At 28.3% G+C, this 7500-nt stretch overlaps 1 protein-coding gene across 1 annotated transcript in view; it reads right to left on the bottom strand.

Moving 5' to 3' along the window:
• LOC119576198 (zinc finger protein 652-A-like) overlaps window positions 1-7500 on the bottom strand; it is a 61093-nt gene that overhangs the window by 40318 nt on the left and 13275 nt on the right. The window lies entirely within an intron of this gene.

Genomic DNA, 7500 nt, shown 5'->3' on the forward strand with positions numbered 1-7500 from the left:
CAGACGAGTACTGCGTATTAGCTGGACAGAGAAGAAGACGAATGATGAAGTGCTGAGAAAAATAAATTGTAAAGACCGACTGTTGGACATCTTGAACAAGAGGAAATTAAAGTTTATTGGTCATGTAATGAGAAGTAAAAGTATTGAGAAAAACTTGCTGACAGGGATGGTGATAGGAAACAGAGGAAGAGGCAAACCGAAGACAAGACTGAGCGACAATATCAAAGATATTTGCGGGCTGTCGATAGTATAAGTGGAAAGAAAAAGCGTAAGATCGAGTTTAGTGGCGAAGGATGGTGGAGAGGTCCACGGCTGCTCAAACATGAGCATACCGTTATTGATTGAGTGATATATATATATATATATATATATATATATATATATATATATATATATATGTATATATATATGTATATATATATATATATATATATATATATATATATATATATATATATATATATACATATATATATACATATACATATACATATACATATACATATACATATACATATACTATGCATATGCATATGCATATGCATATGCATATGCATATGCATATGCATATGCATATGCATATACATATATATATATATATATATATATATATATATATATATATATATATATATATATATATATATATATTGAAGTATGTATACATGTATAGCATGAGAGTGGTGGGGTGTGCATGTGGCTGTGTGCTAGTGTAGGGGTGAAGGGTGAAAGGTAAAGGAGCACTTGCATGTATGTGCCAGGTTGCATGTATTCTTTTATCTCCTGGATATACCTTCTTGAGTACAACTACACTGTAAATTCAAAGAGTGGCCACACTTGACTCTTACCCCATCCCCTGCTTTTCTCTTATCACTGTTCTTTCCTAGATGCTGCATCAGGCGTCTCAAGTTCAAAGGGGAATCAGATGAAGGTGTATCGCTGCTTGCATAAGAGGCAGCTTGGGAATCCTGGCTGCTTATCTCTCCCTCCTTCGACTTTACTGAAGATGCTGCAAGTGAATCTTCGCCACTCATTCCTCCCTCCACTTTCCTCTTCATATCGACTTGGTTTTTGGACTGAATCTCATCTAGAGAGGGTAGGTCTTGAGCGGGGATCCCATCCTATGATATCAATAAAGGATTATTCGGGTGTGATAATAGTAATAATACATCATCTTAGATATTCTCATTTCAAATTCAGTTACTAAAACAAAATAATAACGGCCTGTTTTTGCCTTTAATACAGTGCATTTATTCGTCGTCTTTCCTGTGTTGTTCTGTTCTATTTTGTTTTCGTATAGATGGTTACAGAAGTGTTTTAGTCACCAAGGAATTTGATTAATACTTCTACCTGACCTCACCCACTCGTGCCTTTTCTTGATTTGTCTTTGAAAGATGAGTTATTATTTCTATTATTACTATTATTTTCAATATTGTAATAAAAATTATGATGACACCATTGATAATATGATCAAAAAAGATAATAAAAACGGGCTTTTTCAAAAGCTAAGGAATGGGGCAACGGGTGGCTTGTAATTGACTAATTTGAAATTAAAGCCTTCAAATTTAAAAATATTAAAAAAATACACGAGTAAAAATAATAATAATAAATATAATAAAATAAAAACAATAATAAAAAAAATATGCTTAGGAAAATTTTTGCAACACGTTTTCTCATGCTAAATTCTTACTGTATGTTAAAAGGAACATCAGCTGCAAGAATACAAATTTCAGACCCTTTTTTGCTTATTTTGGCTCCCTTTTCGAATTTTTCCCTTTAAAAAGTATTTCCTATTTAAAATGCATCCCAAACTTTTAAAAGCATACCTGTTGTAAGTTAAAAACCGGTCTTTTCAATGAAAACCATACAAATGACGGACACACTATCTAAAATAAAAAAATAAAAAAAAGGTTTCTAAAGATAGGAAAATTATTTGTTCCGAACTTCAAATCCCCTTTTAGCTCTAGGATTCAATAAAAACCCCGATCCTGCCCTTTTCCCCCTGGGTTCTTTTTTTAAAAATGGCCCAAGAAACGCCAGAAGCTGCACATCGAGAATTCTATTAACCTCTGTTCCCCCCGGGGAGAAAAGGCGCAGGGCTTTTGTTGGTCATAGTGATTTAAGAGTTTGTGAACCAAAAATACAAATTTTTCTGTAAAATTTCCCAATCAAAGAAAAATTAAAGCTCCCCTGCCTGAAACACCAAAAATGGAATTACTAATGCACTGTTTCATTCATTTCTAAAATTATGTAACCTTCATTTTTAAATTTTTTCAATAAAACTTTTTTTTTTTATACCAAATAAATAAGTTTTCCTAAGCAAATCACAAAGCTGGTTTTTCCCCTGCTTCGGCCCCCCAAATTCAGTAGGTTTCATGGATTCATGCTAAACGTCTCACTGAAGCGGTTGTTTCTGGAGAAAAAGAAAAAAAGAAAAATAATTTTTCCCATTACACCATCACAGGAATTTCTCTCTCTCTCTCTCCTTTTCTTCCTCTCTCTCTCTTTTTCCCCTCTCTCTCCCTCTCTCTCTCTCTTTCCCCATCTCTCTCTCTCTCTCCCCCTCCCTCCCTTTCCCCTCCCTCTCCCTCCTCCCCCTTCCCTCTCCTCTCTCTCTCCCTCCCTCCCTCCTCTCCTCCTCCCCCTTCCCTCCCCTCCCTCTCCCTCTTTCTCTCTTTCTTTCTCTCTCTCTCCTCCTCTCTCTCCTCCCTCCCTTTTCCCCTCCCTCCCCCTCTCTCTCTCCCTCTTCCTCTCTCTCTCTCTCTCTCCCCCTCTCCTCTCTCTCTCCTCTCTCTCTCTCTCTCTCTCTCTCCCCCCCCCTCTTCTCTCTCTCTCTCCTCTTCCCTCTTCCTCTCTCTCTCTCTTCCCTCTTTCCCCCTCTTCCTCTCTCTCTCTCTCTCCTCCCTCTTCCTCTCTCTCCTCTCCCTCTCTCTGTCCTCTCCTCTCTCTTCCTCCTCTCTCTCTCCCCTCTTCCCTCTCTCTCCCCTCTCTCTCCTCTCCTCTCTCCTCTCTCAAATCTCTCTCTCTCCCTTTTCCTCCTCTCTCTCTCTCTCTCTCTCCCCTCTCTCCTTTGGCTCTCTCTCCTTTTCTCTTCCTCTTCTCCTCCTCCTTCTCTTCCTCTCCCCTCTTTTTCCCTCTCTCTCTCTCTCTCTCTCCCTTCCTCCTCTCTCTCTCCCCCCCTCCCTCTTCCTCTCTCTCTCCTCTCTCTTCTCCTCTCTCTCTCTCTCTCTCCTCTTCCTCTCTCTCTCTTCTCCCTCTTCCTCTTTCCTCTCTCTCTCTCTCTCTCTCCCCCTCTCTCTCCTCTCTTCTCTCTTTCTTTTTTTTTTTTTTTTTTTTTTTTTTTTTTTTTTTTTAATTTTTTTTTTTTTTTTTTTTTTTTTTCTATCTTCTTCTTTCTTTCTTCTTCTTCCACTTCATTTTCTTCTTCTTCTTTTTCTTCTTCTATCCCCTTCTTCCTTTCTTTTTTCTTCTCTCTCTCTCTCTCTCTCTCTTTTCTCTCATATTATATATTTTTATTAAAAATTATTATAAAAAATAAATTATAATATAAAATTTATATATATAATATTTAATTGTATATTTATATATATTATTATTTTTATTATATATTAAATTATTATAATATTATTATATATATTTTATTTTTTTTTTTTTTTTTTCTTTTTTTTCTAAAATATATATATATATAATTTATTATTATATTATATATATAATTTTTATATATATATTATATTTGTATATATATTTTATATATATTTATTTATATATATATTTATATAAAATATAATATATAATTTATTATTTTATATTATATTATATATAATATATATTTTAATTATATATATATATATTATATTATATATTTTATTTTTATATATATATAAAATAATATTATATATATAATATATATATTTAATATATATAAATATATATATTAATATTTTATATATATTATATATTTGTATATATATTTATTTTTATTGTATATAAAAATATTTTAATGTTATATATTCTATATAGTATAATCATTTTTTTTTATAATTATTTTTTTTTTTTTGTTTTTTTGTTTTTTTTTTTTTTTTTTGTGTTTTGGGGTTTTAATAATAATTATAATATAAAACATAAACAAAACACCAACAACCCCCAAAAAAAAACAACAAAAAAAAAAAAAAAAAAACCAACAAACCTGTATATATATTTATATTATTTTTATATATAATATATTATATATAATAAATACTAAAATATTCATAAAAATTTTAAAATCCTTATATAAATATCTTATTATTTTATACCTATATTAAAAATTCCTTATATACTATATTCCACTTATAAAAATCATATCATATCTATTATTATACACCCAATTTTTTCCCCTTTTATATCCCTTAAAATAAAAAAACTTCTTCCCCTTAATTAAAAAAACTTCTATCTTCTTTATTATTATTATTAATTTTTTATTTTTATATTTTTATGTTTTATTTTTTATTGTATCTTCTTCTCTTCTCTCCCCCTTTTTTTTTTTTTTTTTTTTTTTTTTTTTTTTTTTTTTTTTCTCTCCTCCCTCCTTCCCCCCCCCCCCCCCCCCCCCCCCCCCCCCCCCCCCCCCCCCCCCTTTTTTTTTTTTTTTTTTTCTTTTTTTTTTTTCTTTTTCTCTCTTTTCTTTTCTTCCCCCTTTTCCTTTTTTTTTTTTCCCCCCCCCCCTTTTCTTTCCCTTTTTCTTCTCCTTTCCTTTTTTTTTCTTTTCCCCTTTTTTTTTTGTTTTTTTTCTCTCTCTCTCCCTCTCCCTCTCCCTCTCCCCCCCTTTCCTCTTCCTCTTCCCCCTTCCCTTCCTCTTCCTCTTCCTCTTCCCTTCCTCTCCTCTTCCTCTTCCTCTTCCCCCTTTTTCTCTCCTTTTCCCCTCTTTTCTCCCTTTTTTTTTTTCTTTTTTTTTTTTTTTTTTTAAAAATATATATTATATTTTTTATAATAAAATTTTATATATTTTATATATAATAAAATATATATATATAAATATATAAAAATTTTTTAATATATATAAATATTATTTTTTATTATATATATTATATTATTTATATTTTATCTATCTAATTTTATTTTCCCCTTTTTTTTTTCCCCCCCCCCCTAAAATTAAAAAATTTTTTATTTTTTTTATTTTTTTTTTTTTTCTTATTCTTTTTCTTTTTTATTAATAAATAATATTTAATAATATATATATTATATATTATATTATATAAAAATTTATTTATATAATATTTTTTATAATATTATTATATAAATTAATATATTATATATTTTTATATATTATATATTTTATATTTATATATAATAGATATATTATATATATATATTTTATTTAAAATTAATATATTTTTATAATTTATATTTTTATATTTTATATGTTTTTAAAATTATTATATTTATATAAAAATTTTTATATAATATATTTTATTTAAAAAATTATTTATATATTTTATATATTTATTTTTTATATATAATTATATTAATTATATAAAAGTTTATATTTTTATCATATATTTTTATTTTTCTACTATATTATTTTTTTTTTTTTTTTTTTTTTTTTTTGTGGTTTTTGTGTGTGTGTTTGTGTGGTGTGTGTTAAACAAATCATAACATACATACATACAACAACACACACACCCAAAAACACACAACACACACCACACACACACCCCCACCACCACCAAAAAAAAAACCACACCCAAAAAAAAAAAAATAAACCACACTTAATTTTAATAAATTAAAATTTCAAAAAAATATACCTTCATGTGTTAAAAAGGTGTGGTTGGATTATTCCCCTGTGGATAAATAATAATTAAAAATTATATAAATCCCCCCTACTAACTACAAACTTAACAATAAAAAATCTTAATTAATTAAATACATAATAAATAAAAAACTATTTTACATATATTCAACTTAAAAAACATAAAAAAATAATACGCCTAAACCCCTTAAAATTTAAATTTTTCTTATTCAATACTTCATTCTATTATTTTATATTAATGTATTATTAATTAACATTAAAATTTAAAATATCTAAAAAAATAATTTACAAAAATAATTTATAATTTAAATAAAATTTCTTTATATTAAAATAATTTTTCTTTTTGACCAACATTTTCATAACCCAAAAACACCCACACAACAAATAAACAACACCACAAACAAAAACCAAGACCAAAAAAAAAACAACAGCAACAAAACACCCAACACCACTGGTTCTTTTTTTTAAAAAATCATATTTTTTATCCTTTTGTTAATTGCCCAGAATTTTTTTAAATATTTTCTTAAGCAATTACATGCTTCCCCAAAACCATCTAGATGGATACTCCATTTAACCATAAAAACTTAAAAAAACGAAGTGATCTGGGGGCATGTTTCAGGGGAATAAAAAAATAAAACGGGGGTAAATGCTACAATAGCCCCCGGTTTTTGAACTGTTCTAGTCTATTTTGAGATTTCGTATGTTCGCTTGATACCATAAAATTTTCTAAAAAAAATTATAAATAAAGCAATAAACAATTACAAAGCAAAAAAAAAAACTAATGGGGGAAAAGGAATCAAAGGGAAAAGCAATAAAAAAAAGGGGGGGGTGGAAAAAAGAAGGAAAGAAAAAAATAGAGGGGGGGTGGGGGAAAAAGAACAAGGGGGGGAAGGGGAATTTATAAATACAAGAGAAAAATAATAAAATAGAAGTGGGAAAAGAAAAGGAAAAAAGAGAAGAAGAAAGGAAAAAAAGAGAAAAAAGGAGAAAAGGAAAAAAAAAAAAGGAAGGAAGGGGAAGAGAGGAAAGAAAAGGGTGAAAGAAAAAGAACCTTTTTAAAGAACAAATTTTTAGCACTTTTTTTTTATTTTGTTATTACAATAACTTTTAATATAAAAAAACATATTAAATTAAAAAAAAAAAAAATAAAAAAAAAAATTTTAAAAAAAAGGGAGGTAATCAGGTTCTAAAATAGGGAGGGGAGAGGGAATGATGAAAAAAAAAAAAAGTTAAAAAATAAATGAAAAGTGGATTTTTAGAATAAATAAGAAATAAAGGGAGAAAATACTAAGAAAAGGGAACAAGGAAAAGAGAAAAAGAGGGAAAAAAAAAAGAGAAAAAAAACTTTTAAGGGAATTTCAACTGTTTTCCCAAATTTTTAGAGCATTGGAAGGGGTGGGGATTTTTTTGGTATATTTATTTATTAAAAGTTACCAGGTGGTTGTTTTGTGTGTGTTGTTGTGTGTGTGTGTGTGTGTGTGTGTGTGTGTTTGTGTGTGTGTGTGTTGTGTGTTTTTGTTGTTTGTGTGTGTGTGTGTGTTTTGGGGTGTGTGTTGTTGTATATGTGTATTATATGTTATGTATTAGGTATAATATATATATACTATATATATATAATATATATATACTATATATATAATATATATATACTATATATATATATATATAAATATATATATAAATATACATATATATATACATATATATACACA

The sequence above is a fragment of the Penaeus monodon genome, chromosome 1, assembly GCF_015228065.2.
Source record: "Penaeus monodon isolate SGIC_2016 chromosome 1, NSTDA_Pmon_1, whole genome shotgun sequence".
In the NCBI taxonomy this organism is placed as follows: Eukaryota; Metazoa; Arthropoda; class Malacostraca; order Decapoda; family Penaeidae; genus Penaeus; species Penaeus monodon.